This window comes from Pelodiscus sinensis, chromosome 5 (assembly GCF_052426305.1).
Source record: "Pelodiscus sinensis isolate ZL-2025 chromosome 5, ASM5242630v1, whole genome shotgun sequence".
Lineage (NCBI taxonomy): Eukaryota > Metazoa > Chordata > Testudines > Trionychidae > Pelodiscus > Pelodiscus sinensis.
The window spans coordinates 82,080,236-82,102,315 of record NC_143056.1 but is presented as its reverse complement, the minus strand read 5'-3'; the positions used below and the strand labels follow the sequence as shown (position 1 = coordinate 82,102,315).

At 40.7% G+C, this 22,080-nt stretch overlaps 1 protein-coding gene across 10 annotated transcripts in view; it reads right to left on the bottom strand.

The window, feature by feature from the left end:
• LOC102449934 (transmembrane protein 263-like) overlaps positions 1-22,080 on the bottom strand; it is a 404,675-nt gene that overhangs the window by 149,184 nt on the left and 233,411 nt on the right. For 3 of the 10 annotated variants that reach the window (XR_012903537.2, XR_012903536.2, XR_012903538.2), the window contains one exon: positions 2,169-2,225. The exons of the other annotated variants lie outside the window; for them this stretch is intronic. The gene's annotated coding sequence lies outside the window, so the exon portion shown is untranslated. The remainder of the gene's footprint in view (positions 1-2,168; positions 2,226-22,080) is intronic. 10 annotated transcript variants of the gene reach the window in all.

Sequence of the window (22,080 nt, the reverse complement as noted above, 5' to 3'; positions counted from 1 at the left end):
CCTTTCCAAATAAGCAGCTATGCTTTCAGGCAGGATTAATCTTACAGCTGTACGAAAGTCGGAGTCCTTCATTCTCAGAAAGTTCCTTTTGAAAAATAAATCTTATGTAAATGCAGAGCTGGTGTTGGCAGCAACTAATGTTTTGATCATAACTTCAGTAAACAGATATAATTATCATAAAACAGAATAGGTCTGACACAAATGAGGACTTCAACATGTGAAGAAATAGGGTAAAATGCTGGATTTGGTTGCTGCATTAGAGACAAACATCATACTAAGAAACAAAACCCTTTTTCATAGGATGCCATCTGGTCTCTTCAGATGGCTGTAAAGAACCAGGTGAGGTTTAGCCTCATGATTCTGGGCAAATTTGCCAACAGCAAAGAGTGACAATTGTGGAGTTAAATTTGTAGTCTGGAATGGGCATCACACAGCCTTCTTATTCCACATGGTAGCCAACTACATCCAAATTAAAGGCTAGTTACATCTCATAAAGCCAAGTATAAACCAATCATTACAGTTATGTATTCTTGTGAGAGAGTGGAAGGATGGCACCCAGGATATTCTAGGCAACAGAAAATGTTAACATTGCTATAAGAATTTAAGGGTTGATGTCAACTTTTATGGCGACAACGTGCCAGGGAGTGCACAGGGTCCTGCTGGAGGAAAATTATTGGGAGCAGAATTTCACTTTCCTATTTATATGAAATTAGTAAGGGATCTAAAAGGCAAATTGTGGCTGCCCACATGTAGACAGAATAGAGAACTTCCTACAGCAATCAGGTTACTAAGGTCTCTGGATAGTGAGTCAATTCATCAGAACACCACATGAGTAATATTCCACTTCCAGTTAGGGTTGCCAGGTGTTCGGTTTTGAACCGGACAGTCCAGTATTTGAGCTTTCTGTTTGGGAAACAAATTGAGAAAATAGAAATGTCCGGTATTTTCTGAATAAGATGTAATGTAGATTGTGATGTAATGTCAAGTGTGTCCGGTATTTTTGTTGAAACCATCTGGCAACACTACCTGCTGCGTCTGGGGGGGTGGGAGCATGGTGATTTAAAGGGGCAGTGACTCTTTTGTGTGTGTGTGTGGGGGGGGGGGGGGCGTGTTTGGCTCAAGAAATTTGGTCCCGTTTTTTTTGTTTGTTGCTCAACCAATTTTCCTCCCAGCATGTTTAGTATTTTTTGTGAAAGTATCTGGCAACCCCTACACACATGACACTTCCATGCCTCTAGAGAGCATCGTGATAGACCTCATATAAAACTCTAGATAAATAGAGACATCTTGTATTGACCCTGGCTGGGGACAGCATATCAGTCTTTGTGCACTAATGATCAGATTCCCTATGGCCCGTCCTGTGCTCTCAAGCATAACAAAAAATTCATATGGGTCTTGTATATACTGATGGTCTTTCTGCTCCCAGTACTGGGCTACTGGTACAATTTTTATTAGTGCTGGGGAGAGTTCATGCACATGTCAAGGAGAAAATAGAGCTGGTAAACTACTACACCAATTTACTGGCTTGATGGTTAAGAAGATAAGTGTGTGTGTGTGGGGGGGGGGACGGGCGATGAAAACAGGAAGGAGAGTTAGAAGACTGACATCATACAGCTTTGCTGGATTCTACAAAAGGGATTACTGAAAAATATTACTGAGCACTGAATAAAGGCTGAGGTAGATTTAGAAAATGGGCCAGCATACTGTATCTAATTTACCACAGGGGACCGACAGACTCAGGGAATTAGCAATGGGACATGGAATTTAGCACCGCTAGTTTACCAGCTTGCAAACACTCTTGATCAGCAGTGAGTGAAAGTTCTTACCATAAAACAGCTTTTCTGTGACCTACATGCAATATTTTAGGATCTCAGACCAGCTCCTAGAGACAGCATCACAAAAGCTATCACCAGAGCTAGCCTTCTAAGATCGTATTCCCTACAGGCCAAGAACTGAATGAGGCCTGGAGTCAGAGAATCTAGTCTCCTCTTTTCTTTCCAGATTCAGTTTGAGGCACATTGACAAGTGGCTCATAAGAGGAAGCGTGCCCTGCCTTTGCTGTACTTTCATCTGTCTTTGGAAGAATGGGATTTCAGTCTTGAAGACTGTTAACACAAACCCTTCCACAAGCACTAAACTCACCCAAAGCTCTACCCTTTCACACTGACCTGTTCAATAAAAACTTGGAGTCCTGGTGAGAACTGTGGCTGGGATACACACAGGTCCTGTTAGGATTAAAAATTAACAGGAAAGAAAGTATGAACCTCAAATATTTTTCCTGCACTGTTATCAAGCTAGACAGTGAAATTACCACAAGTAAATTTACAAAAGTTACAAAAAAATCGTTGTGGGGAACTGCCTCATAAAGCAGAAGCAACTGCTCTCTTTGTAGTTTTCTCCCTTTTCCTTAACATTCTGTCAAAAGTTCAATAATCCAGTGCATTTATTTTCGTTACTTTCATCTCCTTCAGGTATGACATCCAGGCACTTACCAGATATATATAAACTTTTCATATTGCAAAGAGATCCCTGTGCTAAGCAGTATTTTATGGGCCTTGTTTGTAGAGACAGACAATACACTGACCTCTTGAATCACAGTTCCTTTAGTGAGATGGATTTTCATGCCTATCAAGGACAACTTGATAGTGCTGGAAAGAACCATGAAAAGGTACACTAAAAAAATGTTATTTATGAGTGAGAGGAATAAGTGGAAGACTACAGAACACTTTGAACTTTGAAATTAGTAATGAATTTGCCATTTAGTTTGACAGAACTCAGGGTTGTAATTATTGATAAATAAAATGGTAGCACAGAAAACTGCTTCTTTCTCCATTCCCCTCCATCCCCAGAAAACTCAGAACAACAAATATCATTTGAAAAACTAGCATTGTCTTGTGAATTTATCATGTGTACAAGCTGAAGCAACTTAATCTTCTACTCATTGCAGTGTCACCAACAAGTGATTTTGCCACAAGTCTTTCAATATTTGATGTATTTTAAAGCCCCAGCTTCTGGAGTCATGTAATAAAATGAAAATCTCTTCTTTCAGTTAAATAAAAAGTCAGATGTTGTAGAGAAAAGATTGAAAATGTGATTTATAAAGACTGAAAAAGTCAGAAGGCAAATTTGTAAAAATAAATAAATAAAAAAATCAAAGATCAGTGAGGGGCAGCCTCTAATGCAAATCTGCATTTCCAAAAAGTTGTTTCTTTTATTAAATAATTTGACACTCTTGCCTCAAGACTTCACTTGTGTCTCCCTTTCCCCATTACATATGACTCTCCTTACCAGAAACAAGATTAATTCTTCCTCCAACCTTGCAACAGGGTAGAAACATGTGACAATACTAATGTAGAACCAACAGGCTTGCATGTGTCAGCACAGTACAAAGGAGAATTGTTCCACAGCTCCTCAGTTGTTTCACAACAAATATAATCAGAACTGGGTGTCATGATATGGGATAAAATTATAAACCTATTATTTAAGTTTGCTGTGTCTGGGCTTTATTTGATATTTGGAGCTTTTCTTAAATCATAACTTGAAAAATACACAGAAGAATGTTACAGCAAAATAAATGAGTCCAAGATTAACAGAGATGGTATCTTGGAGTTATATACTATTAGTTTGAGTTGTATAAAATGTATTGATATGGCTTCAGTAGAGAGCTACATTATTAAAAAAAATCGCAAATTACATGAAAAGGGAAGTAAATGAAAAAGGATACAGGGCACCTGTTGCCATACTATCAACACACACACACTTTTCCATGAGTCAAACAAAATAGGGAAGGAGAAGTTTTATTTTCAGTCTTCTAAAATACTATGAAACATTTATAACATTTAAAAAAATAAAAAAAGAAACCCACCTCTTCCAAAAAACCCTCAAACAACTAAAATCCAATTAGCAAAGAAAGCCTTTGCCAAGGGGTCTGAAAGTGCAACAAGTAAATGAAAAAAATTGTTTCATAATTGTAAAACATAAGACAAAACTTCAGTTACATGTGAAATCTCCTACAAACTTTGATTTTAGTCTTCTGCTGCGGGCAGCCATCTCATTGAAACAAAGAACATAGTTTGGACTCCTTGCAATTCTATTGCAGTTATTTTAGCACTGTTACACTATATTGAAAAAAATGTTTAAAAATTAAATGCTCTGAGTAAATATTAAAGGTCCAAGCTCTTGTTAGTGATCATGATACAGCTGGATGACAGCTGGGTTATGGCCTCTGACACAGGGGTTCTCCTACTCTTCCAGTGTCACAAATGAGTTCACCTTTGTTGCAAGGTGGATGCTGCTAGAGGAGTGATAAAAACAAACAGAAACAGACAACTTAATATTCAGATGCATTTTCAGTAAATGATGAAAATGCTTATCTTTCCAAAATTCAGACTGCTGAGCAAGGCTGGAATTTTCTTGTAGTCAAATACTTTAAGTTTCTCAGTCCAATAAATCTGACTATCTATATGAAACAGAAAGATTGCTGGTTTCCTTGCCTCTTTCCATCACTATACTCCCTATTAGGTGCTCTGCATTGGTTATAGACAGTACATTTCAGTGTTCAGTATTCTCTTAACATGTAACATGATGTCTAGGAGGGAATGAAGATTAGTACTTCAAGAAATAAACATTTACCATCTCTAAGGCAGTGTGAATACTTTTATTTAGGATCCTTTTGGGCATGCTGGGGATGAGAATACTAACAACACAACTTCTGGCCTCATATTACTTGTGCTCAAAAGTCTTTAAAAGCCCTCCATCCCAAAGAGCTTTATATTAATTCAGGACCCAACTCATCATGATCCTCCTTGGTTTTAAAGGTCTTCAAGAACTCAACTAATCCTCCTCTTGGACCTTCCATGTTTTGCTCTGTTCCCCTCTTCTGCTCATCTGGCACTTCTCACAATGCTACCACTATTGGTGCAAGAGCCTTCTTTTCTGTAGTTCCTGTCATCTGGAAGAACAACAGTCTCTCTCACTACTGATTTTGAAATTTTAACAAAGTGTATTTTCAGTCCAGCTTACCTGTCTCTTAATGTCTCTTTGCCATACATTATTTGGACCCAAAAAAGTAGCAGTGCAGTTTGATGCATTATGAAAAGAAATCTTGTGCACCCCTTGGGTCCAAAGCAAAACTCTACCCCACACCATCATAAATTGGGCAGACCTCCATGTTGAGGAAAATCTCTCTCTGCAGGAAGAACTAACAGGATAAAGGGGTGCCTTACGTTCTCATTTCACCAGCTCCCTCTTGCTGATCCATCCCATCAACCCTTCTAAGGTTATGTCTAGACTGCAGAGTTAAACTGGAAAAAGATATGCAGTTTGCAGTACGCAAATTGCATATTTTTTAAAAAAAATTCAAAAGAGGCTTTTCTGAAATGTGGTGTGTTTTCACAGCACCAAATTTCAGAAAAACCTGCACTTTCCACACATCCCTTATGCCTTGTAGAACAAGGTTTACAAGGATGGTGAAAATGTGCATCTGCTTTTTTAAAAATTTTTTTGGAAAAGTGGACATGTTCCTTGGACATGGCATTGCTTTTCCAGGATACCAGAGAGTTTAGATGTAGCTTAAGTGTCCAGATTCACAGAGCCTAAGAGTCCATTCTTAGGTAAGGAGAGTTTGCTACCATGCCCAAGCATTCCCAAGGGCACAATACAACCATACCTTTGCAATTTTTATAAGACTTGTTTGAAGTTGGTTGTGACTGAATTCTGTGAGCAGCTGGAGGTTTCTGTTTACTTTAATAAAGACTGTTAGCCAAGCAAACTGCATGGGAAGGCATACAAAGTAATCAAGGAACTTTCAGGATGGGCGTGGAAAATGGCCTATGGAAATTAGGTAGGGCATAACATGAGGGGAAAATGTTCCCCTTGCATGCAGGTATTTAAATTACTGTTGGTGCCCAGACTTACAAGACACCACTAGAAAAATGTGTGTGATGGTGATAGTTCTGCAAGATCATATGAGAGATGGGAAAGGGGATGCACAGCCCTTGCTATAAAGCTCTCTTCTTTTCTTTCCTGGGCGAAGGCTTGAGAGGGCAATGCCTATTTATTTTTAGGTCTTTATTTAGTCCAGGTCTTGCCAACAGCCAGATTAGAGAGGATAAAATCTTGTAGTTACTAATTTGGTTAAAATAAACTATAAGACATCCTCAGAGGCTGTCTGTGTTTCTAGTGTCTACCACTAGACCACAAGGTGCTGACAGAGAGAGCTAATCTGACTCACTTCACTGGTCATCAGAGATGATTCCCCTACCTCTGTAGCTCTTTCCTGGCTTATTCTCCTGACAGACGGGAGTAAAAGGTGTGAACCTTCATCACCATTCTAGTCACTTTGTGTGTCAGCACACAGACCATATTATCTTTATTTTCAACACTTTAGAATAAGCACATTAGGCTGTTTCCTCTCTGGCACTGTGTTCCACTGTATCACAGGTTCAGTGAAAACCAGCATTTCTAGATATGCAATCTTTCCAAACCACACCACCACATTTATTTGATATAACAGAGAGACAAGGTGGGTGAAAATTTCTTTTACAAGAACAACTTCTGTTGGCAAGACTAGTTTTCAAGATTACATAGAGCTGTTCAGGCCTGGGAAAGGTTTTCAGATATAACACACAGTTTTTCAAAAAGACCCAGGAAGGTGCAGGATAGATATACAATTTTTTCAGGATATTTCTTTAGGCCATCAGCTTTCCCCATCCTACCCTTTCTGGTCTATGTCCCTTTTGAATGTCTTATTAGGCTTGCCTGTATCTGTTTCAAGTAAGGCCAAATGTAATGCGTGACCTTCTAATAATATTTAAAGTTATTGTGTTTTATTCCCATTTATGTAAAATAAGCTTATTCTTGGATGGTATGCTAATTGTCACCTCCTCATATCATATTGTATTAGCAGGCACACTGTTAACAATGGTTACTAAGACAGTCCATTATACCAGACTGAAACACTGGAATTTCAAGATACTGAGAACAAAGCTGCTATTAAACTTCTTTCCCTGTAAGGTCTCATGCACAATAAATATGACTATTCCTTATGACTCCTTTGCTCCTGCAGTAATTGCTCTTATTGAGAAACTAGCATTTTAACAAGTGTTGCTTGGGTCCTTAAAGAGAGGCTCAGGGCAAGAGTCTGTCTGTGTGTGTAGGGGGGTGGATACAGGGGCCAGCACCACCCCCCGCAATTTGTACCAGGGCTGCTTACTCTTCTCCTTCCTCTCCCTGTCAGAGAGTGAGAGCAAAGTGCACAGCTCATCTGCCCCCTGCACTCCCTCAAGCCAAAATGAGTAATGCAGCAAATTGTACATTTTCCCCTTGTTCCCTGATACAGGGGAACAGCCAGAAACATTCCCATACAAATCTGGGGAGAAGGCTTTACCCTCCCACACACTCCTTCCGAAAGGGTGCTTGGAGGGGGGGTGGAAAGCTCGGGGCTGAGGGAGTCCCGGATTGGGGTGGAATTCTTCCACACAGTCCCTTTCATCTGCCTGGTGACTGTGTCTATTTCTGTATGACTTTATGAGAAGCAATTTCATTCCAGGCACATCCCATTTTCCTGGCACAACCAAATCCTTACATTGCTTTAAGTTAGGATCCGAGGAAACTGTATACCAAATTTGGTGGTCCTAGTTCTTATAGACAGACAGACAAATCTTTCTCAAATATATAGTAGATGTAGATCTACATCTGCATGTTGCCTTCAGCCATGAAAATGTTTAGCACCTTTGGCCTCATATCAGTCTCCCTCTAGGGGCATCCCACCAGCCCCACTGCACCTGGCTAAGTCATCCATAAAGTGCTTTGATAAAGGAAAACAGATACATGCCCAAAAGTCTAGCGAATCCCTTTTTAACATCAAACTTTGTAGCTATACAGGACATGGCTATATGCAATGTGGCTAGGCTGAAGGGCTCCATAAATAAAAATAGACCATTTACTTACATAAATATGTACTGCTTAGTCCTTTTAAAGCACCCATATTCTAATTTGAGACACTCCACACAACTGGTAGTTCAATGACTTAGCAGGTTTAATACAGAGCAGACTAATAAAGCTCTGCTAATAAAGGAGAGTGAGCCTTGTACCTGAGTGTATGCTTAGATTCACTTCCTCAAGATCATACAGCCTGTGTTCCTCAGCAGCTTGATTCCTCACACAGTGCAACCCATCTTATTAGTATATGCCAGCTACTCAGTTACAAACTGCCACCTCCCATTAGCATATATCACAGGTTTTCCTGATCTCCAATTAAAGTTACCAAAAGGAAATTGAACTGTCACTTTACAAAATGATTAATATTATATTTTTAAAATATGAACTGAATATGAATTTGGGGTTGTATTTGATTTTAGAATCCAGTCTCCTAAGTAACCATAAATAGCTGCATATTTTACCACCTCTGCAAACAAAATACATGAGCTCAAAATCAGAATTTATACTATGCTGAATGTATGGAAGAGTTAAGCTACTACATACACAGTGTAGGTCTCTTAGTAGATTCAAACACCACCACGATGCAAAATTAAATGGCCCCTTCCTGAGACAGTCTTCAAAGCTAGATACCTATAGATACTTAAAAAGACTACACGGTCTCCGTTAAGGCCTTCACTCTTCACTAGTACAGCTCCCAGATTCAAGAGCCTCATACAGCAGGTGCTGGGCACCTTAAACTCTGACTTACGCATGGCTGCTAGCTATAGCCCAAATCCTTGTGTCTGCACTGAGATGCACTGACTCTAGTGGGGGAAAAGGAAATTGAGAAAAAGGAAATTGTATAAAACATCTAGAAACATCCCATACCATGATGATAATAAAAGCAGTGTATGTGTTCAAGAACAAAAAAGTAGAAGATGCTAGACATGACATTTAAGATTGAACAAAAATGTATTTCTATTTGAGGAACAGTATCTGATCATGTAATGAATGTACTATGACACATACACAAAAGGGAGGAATCAAAATTGTGCAAAGAGCCTTAACAATATTCCCTGACTTTTGAGAATGCAACCATGCATACACAACAATCTCTTAATCTTTATTATTTATTATGTACATAGAATTTCCTGAGATGGTTGAAACTAAAAAATAAGAAATTTCTTAAACAAAGAACTATTAAGCTTGATTCCCTCAGAAATCTCAACACTCTACAAAGCCAGCAATCAAAAATCCCTCTCCTGCAGTCCTTAGGAACCCAACTTATTATACAAGAGGCTGCGTAGGGTAAGAAAAGGTTCCTGAGTTTTTAAAATGGAAAATGCCCCCTCCCCCTCCAAAAAAGGCTTCTCAGCAAGGCTTCTCTCCATGACAAATTTCATGTTTCTAACTTTTTGGAACCACAGCTTTAAAAAAGTCACAGGCATTTTCTAAGCATTTCATTCACTCCCTTGGTATCCCAAAGTGCCTGAGCAGTTTTGATGGAACTTCTTAAAAATATTCACCTTTAGGTAGATCTCAACCCTGGAAGATTTCAGGTCTCAAAGTTGTAATTGTGAATTCTTAATAAGAAGACTAAGACAAAGCTGAGGGAGCTGGTTGTTTATCAGAAGACCTAAGCCATTTGCGACGTCTGACCAGTGTCTGGGAGTCTCCAGAGGATTGGAGCTCCTTGTACTCAGTCAGGCTAGATGGAGCCAACTCCCAAGAACGGCTCTCTTTAAAAATGTCCTCACAAAAGCATAGTTTGAGCATCATAAAGTTTGAGATATGAATGATTGAGAACAGGATGTTCAAATGGAAACGTGTATGTAATTTTAAAGAGAGTACTCACGTCTGCTAAAATGTGTGCACACACATATACATGGATCATACATATGTTGGGTACATGTAACACGGAAGCAAAATGTGAGTCATGACCCCCTTTAACTGCTGTTCACTGAGGGAGGATAAAATAGCCTACTCCTGATACCAGCTAAAGGAGTTGATCTTCAATAGAGAACAATGCTTTGGTGTAAAGAAGTCAAACTTTGCTGACAACCCATGTGTGTACATGGAGGTCATTACGCATACATACACACACAGACAACTGCTAAAACTGCACAATCACCTATGCATTTAAATATAAAACATTGATATTATGAGCTTATTCCTAATTCATTATATGATTCCCTCCTATTCTTTGAAAACAGGACTTGAGCTTCACAGAGGAATCCTGACATCTGAAATTAGAGTGTGGGTTGGAAGCAGGAGGACTGCTTCAAGATGACTGAAAAGTACTCATTTCATTTTCTGCTGAAGTCTGAACTAAGACAGGATAATTATAATGTGGGAATGCATCCTGTTCCCCAAGACAATGATTAATAAAGGGGTTTATCAAAAAGAACATGACAGAAAGGTAGATTTTCAAATGGCTACGCTGATGTTGCATGTGCAAAATCCCCACCATGTATCAACCAAAGCAACATCAAAAAGCCAATACCTTGAGAAAATACTTTTCCATTGATAAGATACTTGAAGAGACTGTAAGCATAAACCACCACCACAAATACCATCCTGAATCAACAAAGTTCAAAGGGATGTTTATATGGTTTCATCATCAAAACACATTAAAATAATGATGCTCACTTCTATAGCCTGCTAGTTGTGAATCTCAAACACATCAGCAATGTTAACAAGATTCACTTTGTGTACCTCTAGGAACAGGATATACAGGCTGAGAGTTACAAGCAGGAAATACAGACTGATTATGTTAGGCACAAATGACCTGAGAATCCAGATTTGACATAATTGGACAGTTTGAAAGGAGAGGGTCAGAAATGCCCTTTGGCTGTAAGGCAGCCACAGCAAAAACTCCTGACCAGGTAGCCACCTCTTCAGATGAGTAGCAATTTCTTTGTGTCATTGTCAGTAGAATTAGGCCATGATTTTTAAAACTGGGTGCCTTAGGAGGGACTCCTAAATTTACATTCAGTCACCTAAATGTCAGTGACCTAATTTTCAGAAGTGCTTATCACTCAAAAATCCCACTGATGCCAGTGGGAACTGCAGATACTTTCAGTGCCTCTGAAAAAAAAAAATAGGCCACTTAAATATCAGGGAAGCAATGCTGGCATAAAACTTGCATAACAAAATGGAGTGGAGTTAATCAGATTTAAAACTCTTTTGATGAGTGACTCTGCAGAATACTATCAAAAGGGGACAGTTAAACAAAAGCATGGCTGGATATGTAAAATATATGCCCATTATAATTCAAAAATAGCATTATTGCTGTATAACAATGCTCATGCCAGTTAAAGGCTCTTCTTTTTGTCTAGCAGTGCATGAGTCATCCTCCACTGCCTAGCATAAAGAAGTGGCTGGACAAGCAGGAGTAGTTGGGGAAGGACTGATAGTCAAGGATACTGAAGGGATGTAAATAAGGCTGTTACAGCAGACATGTTTCCTGCGTAAGTGGTTTAACTCCATCTGCTTAAGAGGGAGGCTTTTTATCATCGTGTTGCATATAAACATGGGATACTAAAATCTGCATATGGTTGTTGTGCACCAGCATACCCAACTAGTGCTGGTTTTATGCGTATGTCAGCTGCTCTCTGTACAATCCCCTTTTTAGTGTCCCAATTTTTCATTCAACACATTACTTCAGTCTATCAACTTAACAGAAAACGAATCAGCCTTTAAGCTCCTGGGCTTGCAGTCCTTCTTTACCTCCCTCTCCATTCCCTCCAGGTGGCCTGACATGGGGCTGTTGACCCTCTGTTATCCCACACTCTTCTGGCTCTCTTCTTCTTTGTATTTTATGGCAAAGACGGCTTACTAGCTGAATCTATGACAGACAAGCAGACAATGACCCCCCACCATGGATAATTAAAAAATTAAAGTCTTTCACATTTCCCAGTATTCTTTAAGAATTGCACTGCAGTTTTGTTCAGAGAGCCCCATTTTCTCGATGCTCTTATTAGGAGTTGCAGTAAAAATGTTGATAATTTAAGACTAAGTCTTTCATATAAAAACCCAATTTTGATGGTGCACACTTGGATCTCCCATAGATGATCAACTATTTCCTAGACCTTGTACATCCCACATAATCCAACTTTTATTAGAAACACATTATTATGTAAGGCTCAATGGCTACTTAAAATTCTAAGTAGAGCCACTTCACTCTTGCTCCCTGGGCCCTGGAGTATATTAGCATTTTTGACATTTGAGCTTGTATCTTGGAATCTTTTCCCTTTTAGTTCTTTTGCCCATAACTACCTCTACTGCTCTAACAACTCATTTTTAATTAGATTTTTAAACTCCAGTTTCCTGAAAGGGATCTCTAAATCAAATTGGTCATGTTTGACAGCATGTTTTGCCACTTTGCCTGCTACATCTATGCATACTAGGATCCATGCTATTACTATAACACCCAACGGTGTCAATTTTATTGTTAGCAATAATATAGGAAAGAATCTGACTTGCCTTTTCTGATCGCTATTGGTCCTGATAAGAAATCAGACAGTATGGCTGTTGCAACTGGGCACACATCCATAGCCCTGTTTATGTCAGCATTATTTCTGCCTGTTCAGCCATCAAAACGGCTATAAAAATTGATAGTCTTATAGCTTTCTTGATTCCAGGTGAAGGAATGCAGAATGTTTTCGCCACTCTTCTTATTTGTACACTTTTGGAGTATACAGTTGGTAGTACAGTACTACCTTCACTTATCAGAAACACTGATTTACTAAATCTTACACCTTTAACACTCCTTTTCCTCTTTCAATTTCCCTACATCTCTACCTCAGAAGGTACAATTTTCGAGTTATAACGCATTGGCTCAAATCTAAAGATTGACCTTTTAGGTCTCTCTCTTCAACAAGATCCTTTGTCCATGCTTCAACCCTACTTATAGGAGGCATTCTGAGTTTCGCTCCATGTGTCAACCACTTAATTCGCAGCATTCATTTTATATTAGCTTAGTGTTTCCAGTGACTTTAGCCCAAGAGGTTAAGTCTAAAAGCTTCATTCTTAAAAGCAGTGGCATGTTTACCCACAGCTATTTACAGTTAACATGGCAACATGGTAATGTAGGTGCCACATACAATTTGTAACACCTGAGCTTGGATTGAGTCAGCCTTCTTCAAATTCATTTTCAATGCACAAGTGAAAGCCTGGCACCTCAGTAACTGGTCTTATTAGTGTTCTGTATAGCATTACAACTGGCTTCTTATCCTCACTCCAGAAGTTCCAAAAATACTTTTAAAGTACATTGACTCTGTCTTTACACTTATCTCTAATACTTTCAATTTGATCCTTCCAAGTGAGCTTTCTATCAGCTGTCACACCTAAACATTTGAAGCTTCTTATTCGCTGTCCACATAACTGCATGCTTCTTTCTACTCTCTCCTGCCTGTGCTCTGTATAGGGTTTTTAAACCCCATTGCAGGGTCTATCACTTGCAAGACAAAATGAGGTGGATACTTTTGGGACCATTTAAGCTTCAATGGGGTGGCACAGAGGACTCAGAAAGGAATTCCTCTGCCCTTCACTCCTCCTCCCCACTTCCTGGGGAGGCAGAGGTCACTAGAGCTGGGATTTTTGAAGAACTCTTCACAGATTAGGTGCCAAAATCCATTGAAACTCAATGTGGGTTGGGCTCCTAGCTCCCTTAGGTTCCTTTGAAAATCCAAGCCCATATATATTAGAAGAGAAGCTTTTGTTTTCCTGTAAAGCACTATGTAAATGTGAATGAAGTTTAGGACACTGAGCTACATGGACCTATGGTCTGATCCCATATATCTCATACTATATTATTATGGGAGGGCTAGCAAAATTATAAGGAACCGGGCATTAGTAAGTAATCGAGAATACCGGGTCTGGTATGCATAAATGAAGGTGACACCCCTGAGACACTGCCTTGGTGTATATATAGCAGAACGTCAGAGTTACAAGCACCTTGGGACTAGAGATTGTCCATAACTCTGAAATGTCTGGAATCCTGAACAAAGCACAGTTCCAGCTCCGGATTCAGCAGCTGATGCTCCAGGTCAGGCTTCAGTAGTAGCTGAGCTACTCAGCCCCAGCAGGACATGAGTTTGCATGCTTGTCCTGCTCCTGGCAGGAGGGGGTTTCCCCCTCTACCACCCAGGGGAGGTATGGAAAAATAGCACCTTCTCTTCCTGGCCAGGGGTAAACACAGTGTCCCCCCAACCAGGGAGAGAGGGGGAAAGGTGAAAGTGATGAAGACCCCCAGCACTGCTCCTGCTCAGGCCCTGTGTCTTGCTCTAAGTAGCACACATAGGATAGGACAGCCAGCACAGGTGTGCCTACCTTTAAGATACAATACAGGCACAGTACAATAACAATATTTATTTTTTTTGGGGGGGGGGGGGGGAAAGGGAGATGTCTCTGCTGCTGCCTGATTGGTCACTTCCAGTTTCACTTTGTGTCCAGTGGTCTGGTTATTCTGGAACTCTGGCATTTGTATCATTGAGGTTGCACTGTACTCAATGTTATCAATAGGAAGTCCTGTAGGGGTAACAGAGAGCAGAAAGAGCCAATCTAGGGGTCTTGTGAGATCAGTTTACATTTGTTTGATATCAAGATGTTAAAAACAAAAAATAGCCCTTAGTCCAGTGTAAGGGAAATTCCCTATCTAGTAAACAGAGAGAGACGGGAACTAGTGTTTACAAAGCAAGCGCTGATGAACTCTCTTCACTATTTTGAGGGAGCCTCATGCTGGAGGTCAGGGGAGTGAAAGGCTTAATAGAATGAAAACTACAAAAATGAAAGTAAAAAGTCAGAAACCTAGATTTCCTGTGACATTTCTGCAGCTGTTTCCAAGTTGCAGCTTGTTTCTTGATTAAGGTTTTTAATGAAATGGACAGCAGCTCCACTGAGGCAGTCTGATAACTGCCAGTAATAAATGACATTTAGCATGTATGAGGTGGTGCCAGTCAACGATGGTTTGTCCAAAGTCTGCCTCCCATACGGGGTTCACTAACCCTAGGTGTGAGGTGGTTTAATCTGAAAACGAGTATTATTTCAGGGAGAAAGAGTACTGTCAGTGACAGAACCTGGGAAATGGGGGATATTATTGAGTTTGAGGAGTTGGCTTCACCCTAATCTAACAGCTTTCAATCTCAACACAGATCTTGGAAAGTTTGCTTGTGGGTATATATCCCCACAGATCCAAGATAAGAAATGTTCTGGCGTCAATATATGCTGTGTAAATAGCCTAATTAGAGATTCTTACTGCCAAAGGCCATCTGCTTCACAGCTTAATATTTCTACCAAGTCACTGGAAAGGAGAAATCTCCCAGTCTTTATAAAGAAACCTATTTCAGTTTTCCCTTGATGAAGCATTAAAATCCTTGTCAGCTCAGCAGGTCTCTCTAGGTAGTGTCTGAGCTGGTCTCCTAATTAATCCATTTGGCAATATCATTAATCAAAATAGGTGTACTCAGCCCCACTTATTACAAGACCCCTTTACACTTTCACTTCCCTCACTAGATTTAATTAACACTCTGGTTGGCTGGTTGAATGCTCTCCTTTTCTAACTTATAAAGACCAATGTTACTTTTGCTGTGATCATCTGTAACAATTATGCTTCAAACAACTAGGGTACATTTCCCAAGACGGTAGCCAGAGAACGGAAAGCTCTCGAGTTAGCAAGATTTCTCACTAAAGTTAGCGGGGAAGCCAATTTGGAGCAAGACCCACAAAAGAGGTACTCTTCGTTGGCACATATTTATCGTGCTTGAAATTTACAGAGAGTTTCCCATGATGCCTCTCTTTTAAAGCATCACAGAATAATTTATGATCAGCTTCATCAGTTGCAGAAACAGCCTCTTGCAAGTTTATAAAAAGAACATCGTAGCAAGAAATGTCAATTAAAACAACATTAAAACTGATGTACTTAGCCTGCACTGCCACACAAGAAAAGCCAGGTCCCAGACCTAATCTGAAAGAGATGCAGAGACCGCATGCTGTGCCTCATGAGGCTGTGCTAAGTGCTAACAGATTCCCAAGGGAGTCTAATCTAGCCCTTCTTAGTTGAAGGAAAGTCACCACGATGTGAGTCACTAAAAGAAAAAAAAATTAAATTTTTGTGATTACCCCCAAAAATCTGTTGAGATCTCCCCTAGCTTCTGTGCCTTGCACATGTCCTACAATCACCTTGAAGGCTAAAAGTATCACATGAATTCCTTTTGTTTGATATAATTGTGTCATCCATATTTAAAGCTTGTCATGGCAAAACTCTCTCTGCCTCTGCCCAGGAGATGCACTGATGGCTATATACATTCTCTTGATTCTTATAAATGCAAAAACAAACAAACACCCCCCCCCCCACAACCCCATAGTAAACATGCTAATTCAGACATTATTTTAAGTAAATTAAAGCAAGCCAATGTTGTTTCTGAGCAGAGAGAGAATCTCAGTACAGAAAGATGTTGGGTTATTATTTGTACTAACATTTAGCTTCAAGTGCAGTTTATCATCAGAGCAGGAAAGTAAGGGAAAGGGAGAATGCTGACAGACCCATAAACTAGAGCAGTGCTATTCCTAGAATGATCAAACTCAGGTTTAACAATAACAGTGTCTTTTTCATCTTACAGGGAAGGACAGGAGGGACTTGATACAGTTATAAGCTTGTAGTGTAATTGACAAGAAAAAACTAATTAATGGAACCCCTATATGTGAAAAAATTAATGGCACTAGAGACTTTGCAGCATCACCTAAATGTAATGTACTTGGGATCCCTAATTGCTCTGATGTTCCTCTTCAAACCATTTCTGCAGAAGAATCAGGGATATTAAGGCTACTATTGCCCAATGGATGAAAAAGACACAAACGATATAAGCCGTAAGCATTAAAAGCTCTGTAGCCTTATGTAGAAAAAGCCAGGTCATTATTTTCCAGTATTCTTCTCAGCTGCCCTCAGTGGGTATCAGTCATCATTAGAGCACTGTGAATCATAATGGGCTCCAACAGTTTAATAATAATTGCAACACCCTTACTAATGAGGTTGGTGCTGCCCTCTGATGTGAATATTCATAAAACAGGTTTGGTAATGGGCCCTCTCCTGATTAGCAGGCTGTGGTTTTGCACCAAGTCTGAGAGACATCTTTTGAAGCCAAAAAAAGAAAAAAATTAAATCCTTGTTTCAAGCAGAGTAAATGAATTTGACTTTAGGTGATCAAGAGAGGAAAAACTTCTAATTAGACACGCAAGCTATCATGGTGTGTAGTGTTCTTTCAAAGCAGGACTCTAGGGACACAGAATCCTAATAAGCCTTCCCCCAATCACCTTTTAGATAAATGTAAAAAATTAAATGCAATTAAATGTTGCCAATCTTAGGTGGTTTTCATAGATGGCTTTTGCCCTCCTCCCCCACCATTTTCTTTTGCTTATTGCCCACTCCCTCGTCTCTCCTTTCTTATCTCACTCGCCTCTTCTGGCTGGAATGGTCCAAGGCAAGTTGCTTCCTAGAATACTATCCTTCAACTGTTAACCTGGATGGGTTGGCACTCTCCCCCATTACTCTGTTGCATCTGCTTATTTACATAGGTACTTTTATAGCCCTCATCTCCACAAAATCTGAGCACGTCTCAAGTAAAGAATGACAGCAAGTAATTATAAAGGAAACAAATTCTGTCATTTCCACACTTGTAGAGAGAGACTGGTGACGTGGAACCAAGCTTCTTTGAGATTATTACCAATGCCACTTCATGACTAGACCTGTAGGGGGCTACCGAGAAGAGTAAATGGCACAACCCCCAAAATATTAGGGCTCAATCCACTGAAAGAAACCTACTGACTTCAGAGGGTACTGGATCAGGCCATTAGACCTTTCTGTTACACACCTGGGAACAGGGTGATGCAAGAAGATAAAATACAGAGGTTATCCTTACAGTCTCTTGCCTAACAAAATGAGAGTCTTCTACTGACCTTCTGCTCTTCTAACCAGGAAAGAGAGAAGGGCTGATCTGATCTAAGTTGCCATTAATGATTGGAAAGAAAGGAAACAAAACCATTTTTTCTCTTTCAGTTCAGATGAGGTACTTTGTAAAAGTTGGGGGAAAAGCTCTATAAAGTGGGTTTAGGGCAGATTCTTGTTCATGATAGCAAAGAGACTAGCTGGGAGTTCACTAATGCCATGTATTACTGCAATTCAGTGCGAGAACCATGGCACTGAGCAGTCCAAAAGAAGCAAGTGATTTGGTTAAATGATAGGGAAAGAAAAACAAAGTAGAAACGGGGATTATTCTGTAGGTAGTGGGTCTGTTTCTCAGATCTAAACATACTGCAACTGCATGTTGGACACATTTTCACCACCTTATACCGGAAACCTACCTAACGTTACACTTACCTTCATGCCTCTAAGCTTCTATCCAAGACATAATTCTCAATCTGTAGTTTACAGCCAGGCCCTAGGATATAACCAGATTTGCTCCAATCTCAGAGAGACAAACACCTCCAGGATCTATATCAAGCATTCTTAAAACTGAAATACCCACCTAGAGAAGTGAAAAAACAGATTGACAGAGCCAGAAGATTACCCAGACATGAACTACTTCAAGACAGGCCAAGGAAAGAAAACAACAGGACACCACTTGTCATCACCTATAGTCCACAACTTAAACCTCTCCAACGCATTATCAACAATCTATAACCTATCCTGGAAAATGACCCCTCACTCTCACAGGCCTTGGGAGACAGGCCAATCCTCACCTACAGACAACCCCTAACCTCAAACAAATTCTTTCCAGCCCTGCAATCAACCCGATGCCAACTCCGTCCATACATCTATACAAGCGATATCATCACAGGACCTAACCACGTCAGCCACAATATCAGAGGCCCATTTAACTGCACATCCACCAATGTGATCTATGCCATCAAATGCCAGCAATGCCCCACTGCCATGTACACTGGCCAAACTAGAGAAAGAATTAATGGTCAGGTACCCAAAAAGGCAACATACAGAAACCTGTTGGGGAACATTTTAACTTGCCCCATTAATGGATTTCAAAGTCACCAGATTGTTTCAGGCCAATTCCACAAGCCAAATACACAGGGAAGCCTGAAGTTAAGTTCAAATATAATTTACAGGTTTGATTCCTATCACAAAGGTCAGAATTAAGACATTGGCTGGATGGACCATTACATTCCACATTCTAAAGACATAAAAAACCAAACAATGGGCACTTCAGAACAATCTGCATCTTCTCTATCAGCTTCATGTAGTATGGAGACTCTGACTATTTCTTTGCCTTTTGTTTCCTTCTCTCCCCCTGCATCTCCTACTTATTTCGAAACTGGATCTTTAATAACTCCATTCATCTGAAGAAGTGGGTTGTGCCCACAAAAGCTCACGATACCATCTATATGTTTTGTTTGTCTTTAAGGTGCTACAAGACTATTTGTTGTTTAAGTTTCTAATAGGGTGTTTTTAAACCTCTCAAGTGACCTCTTAAATCTAGGTCTCCTCTCAAACACAGTTTTAAGCATTGCTGATAATCTGTAAGATGGGGACAAGAGTGCCAAAAACAGAACAAATAGCACCTAAGAGGCAGATGCATTTATTTTTTCCTTTTCAGCCAGCCAGCATGAACTTGGACAAGATTTTCATTCCCTCTCTTGCTCAGATGCTCAATGTGTGAAGAAATCTTTAATTCATTATTGAATTCTGCTCCGTGTCTCTCCTCAGCTTGCCCTCATTAGTTCTATACCCCAACACCCTTTGGGGAGAGAGAGAAAATGCTGTTTATAGAGCTACTGTTTTCTCCTCCTGGCCAGTGACATTAAAACCCCCAGCACGTAGGTGCTCAATTGCAAGAGCGGCTCAGTATCTCGGTGAGCAGATGCTGTGTCACTGACAGGTTTCTCCTGCTACAGACCTGTGACTGGCCTCTGCAGCTCTGTTTCAAGACCAGAGACCACCAGAGGCCTGCAAGCAGATGGCTTATCTCAAAGTCTAATTATTAATGCTGACTGAAGCCTGCAGACAGGATCAGCACCAAACAGGAGTATTTTGGGTTACTGTTTCAGAGAAATGGGAATGAAAGAGGGATGGGAGATTTTTCTGCCAAGGCATCAGCACAGCATGAAGAGCTAGAAAAGGAAGTGGGGGTTAAGTTCTGAGCTAGGGTTCTTAGCTGACTTCCTGCTTGATGGGGACAATAAATATAATATATTAAAATCCCTTTTATAAAAAGGGAAACAAACATTGCCCCACTTTTTTTTACAGTCTGCAAAAAAATGGTGTCCCTCTGTAAGCATGTTTGTTCAAGAAAACTTCCTAAACAGTAAGAGCTAGGGCCACCAAATTTGGTATGCAGATTCCTCTTATCATAATTTAAAGCAAGATCAGGGTTTGGTTGTGCCAAGCAAGAGGGAAGTGCCATAACATGGAAAGGGAAAGGCCCAGAGAGGAGGAACGCGATACCGAGAGTGGCCACTAGGGGCGTGAGCCCAGAGGGGAGAGCTATACTGCAGAGAGACCACTAGGGGCAACTGCACCACCAAGAGAGTGGCCAGCATGGCTGGGCTTGCCATCTTGCCTGCCACTACACTGGGTAAGTAGCCCTCCCTTCCTCCCCCCCCCCCCCAGCCCTTGGCTACAGCACTGGGGAAGGGAAAAGGGGAGTGAGAAATGGCCCCTGGTGGCTGGAGGGGGTTTGGGGAGACAGAAAGCCCCTGGTGGCTGGAGGGGTGCTTTGGAGGGGACAGAAGGCCCCTGGCATCTGGGAAGCGAAGAGAAAACCCTGCTAGATGGGACCTCCCACCCTGAGCCCCTCCTCAACTCCAAACCTCACCCTCCTGCTCTGCCACCCCCACATCCTCAAGGCCCTGCCCCCACTCCTGAACCCCTCTCCCCCACTGCCAGCCCCATGCCCTGAAAGACCTGGGTAATGCCAGGGAAATCTTCTAATCAACAGTAATTCCCTTCTCTTTATCTGCAGTAAAGGCTTCAGACCATATTCTAGCCAAACTGATGGCTCAGAACAGCTTTTGTTTATGCTGTGCCTCTTTTCAAGTTTGTGACGGAGAATTAGAATCCCACAACAAGCAAGCCAGCAACCCAATTTTATCTTCATCTTTAATCTAAACTCATAGGTGATTTTCTTATGAAAATTAGGATCTAATGACGCTGATCCAAGCCTCCTCCCCAATCCCAGCAACTCTGTCAATGGACCTCAATCTAAGCCTACTGCCCTCTCTTGCTATTCTAGGACCTGGATTTACGCTGCTCCACCAATGTATTTCAGTGCTGATTTGCAGCACTACCTGCTCCTCTAGTCCTGAGAAGAAAGGTGATATAGAGTTCTAGAACTGGAAGGGACCTCACAGCAGGACCAAGCACTGTCTAGATCATCCTTGACAGGTCTGTCTAACCTACTCTTAAATATATCCAGTGATGGAGATTCCACCCCCTGCCCCTGAGACAATTTATTCCAGTGTTTAACCACCCTGACAGGCAGGAATTTTTTCCTAATGTTTAATCTAAACCTCCCTTGCTACAATTTAAGCCCATTGCTTCTTGTCCTATCATCAGAGGCCAAGGAAAACAATCCCTCCCCCTCCCTGTGACACCCTTTAGATACCTGAAAACTACTATCATGTCCCCTCTCAGTCTTCTGTTTTCCAAATGAAACAAGCCCAAATCTTTTAGTCTTTCCTCATAGGTCATGTTTTCTAGACCTTTCATCACTTTTGTTGCTCTTCTCTGGGCCTTCTCCAATTTCTCCCCATCTTTCTTGAAATGTGGTACCCAGAACTGGACACAATACTACAAGGGAGGCCTAATCAACGCAGAGTAGAGAGGAAAAATGACTTCTCGTGTCTTGCTCACAACACTCCTGTTAATGCATCCCAGAATTATATTTGTTTTTTTTCACAACAGTGTCACACTGTTGACTCATGTTTAACTTGTGGTCCACTATGACCTCTAAATCCTTTTCTGCAGTCCTCCTTCCAAGACAATCACTTCCCATTCTGTATGTGTGAAACTGATTGTTCCTTCCTTAGTGGAATACTTTGCATTTCTCCTTATTAAATTTATCCTGTTTACCTCAGACCTTTTCTCTAGTTTGTCCTGATCATTTTGAATTATGACCCAATCCTCCAAAGTACTTGCAACCCCTCTCAGCT